The sequence below is a fragment of the Prunus persica genome, chromosome G4 (genome assembly GCF_000346465.2).
Source record: "Prunus persica cultivar Lovell chromosome G4, Prunus_persica_NCBIv2, whole genome shotgun sequence".
NCBI lineage: Eukaryota > Viridiplantae > Streptophyta > Magnoliopsida > Rosales > Rosaceae > Prunus > Prunus persica.
Genome location: NC_034012.1, coordinates 5520798 through 5523044, shown reverse-complemented (window position 1 = coordinate 5523044; position 2247 = coordinate 5520798).

Sequence of the window (2247 nt, the reverse complement as noted above, 5' to 3'; positions counted from 1 at the left end):
AAACGGGCTATTTGTTTATACGAATGCAATGGGTTGCGTTCGTTGAGTAAAATCTCCCGTTCCCCAGAAAAATGGGCCCAACTAATTTCCTTTTTCAAACAAATGGGCTATTTGTTCACACGAAGGCAGATGTTGCGTTCGTTGAGTAAAGTTGCTCGTTCCTCGGAAAAATTGGCCCAACTAACTTACTTTTTCAAACAAACGAGCTATTTGTTCATGCGAACACAATGGTTTGCGTTCATTGAGTAAAGATGCCCGTTCCCCATAAAAATGGGCCCAAATAACTTACTTTTTCAAACAAACAGGTTATTTGTTCACATGAACGCAGAGGTTGCTTTCGTTGAGAAAAGTTGCTCGTTCCTCGGTAAAATTGGCCCAAATAACTTACTTTTTCAAATAAACATGCTATTTGTTCACGCGAACGCAGGGGTTGCGTTCGTTGAGTAAAGTTGCCCGTTCCCTGGAAAAATGGACCTCACTAACTTACTTTTTCAAACAAATGAGATATTTATTCACGCGAACGCAATGGGCACTTTCGTTGAGTAAAGTTACCGTTCCCTTGGAAAATGGACCCCACTAACTTAGTTTTTCAAACAAATGAGCTTTTTTTCAGGCGAACGCAGGGAGTGCATTTGTTAAGTAAATAAAAGTTCACGAGAAAGAAGAAGACATGAATGGGTGTTTTGTTTTGAGTTGAAGAAATTACTATTATTATTTTTTAAGGAAAAAATGTATGGGTGCGATATATACTATTGTTGGTTTAATTGGATCTATCCTCTTATATTTTTCACGTGCTTCTTTTTTAAAACTATTTAAAATTTTGTTCTTATAATAAAAAGGGAATAAAATTACAAATATATGCACATAACTATGACTCGAACCTAGGCCTTGTACCAAGGGATATGCACTAGAAACCAAATCCACTAAATACACTTCTATATTAATGTGTGTCTATTATTCAATATTAGTTTACACAATTCGGGATCTACCCTCAAGTCAAATATGCTACATGACAATGTGTATTACAACGTAATTTCGATAATTGGTCGCTTTGTAATATAATATGTTCGGCTTATTGCCCCTTATCGTTTCTCATGCTCTGTATTTCGGTTAATTTCGACCTTCGATTTATAGTTTAAAAAACAGGTGTAATTATGCCTGTACAAAAGAATAAGATTCATTTTTCTGAACAATTAGGGGTTTGCGCACAGAAGGACTTGCATTGCATCATCGTCATGCAATTGCATGTGTTCAATGCAAATACCGACCCCCTGTGTGCAAACTGAACAAAGCTTAACAACGTTATGCTGATTAATGTATAGCGCAAAGACAAACAAAACCAAGCAAACACTTAGTTGACCCTATGTCTATTATTCAATATTAGGGTTAATGACATTGTGTTTTACACAATTCGGGATCTACCCTCAAGTCAAATGTGCTACATGACAATGTGTATTACAACGTAATTTCGATAATTGGTCGCTTTGTAATATAATATGTTCGGCTTATTGCCCCTTATCGTTTCTCATGCTCTGTATTTCGGTTAATTTCGACCTTCGATTTATAGTTTAAAAAACAGGTGTAATTATGCCTGTACAAAAGAATAAGATTCATTTTTCTGAACAATTAGGGGTTTGCGCACAGAAGGACTTGCATTGCATCATCGTCATGCAATTGCATGTGTTCAATGCAAATACTGATCCCCTGTGTGCAAACTGAACAAAGCTTAATAACGCTACGCTGATTAATGTATAGCGCAAAGACAAACAAAACTATGCTGATTAAAATATCTACCATCCTATTTGATCGATCATTAAACTTCTCATTTCTCAAACCTTCTTTAGAACAACACCACCGTCTCCTACATACTTTCCCTTCCGAATTTCGAACCAATTTGTTTTTTCTCCCGCTAAATCCAATGCCCTTCGCATAACTCATATAATATTCTTCCGCTAATTTTATCGTTTTAAACTCTTTCCCCATAACATCTTCTTTCCTCGGTGCAATAATGTCAACACCATTATCATCACTACTTTCACTAACCATATGTTCGACCGACATATGCCCACTCTCTGTTGCCGGTGCCCTGTGACTTGACCTTTCACAACCATCCAAATACCCTGAATCACTATAACCACCCTTTGATGTCTCTCCACCCCTGTCCATCTTACCAGACCTCTCCATGCCTGAGAAACATAATTTCAAACTGAAATTACATTATACTCTATGTGCTAACATACTTTCTCT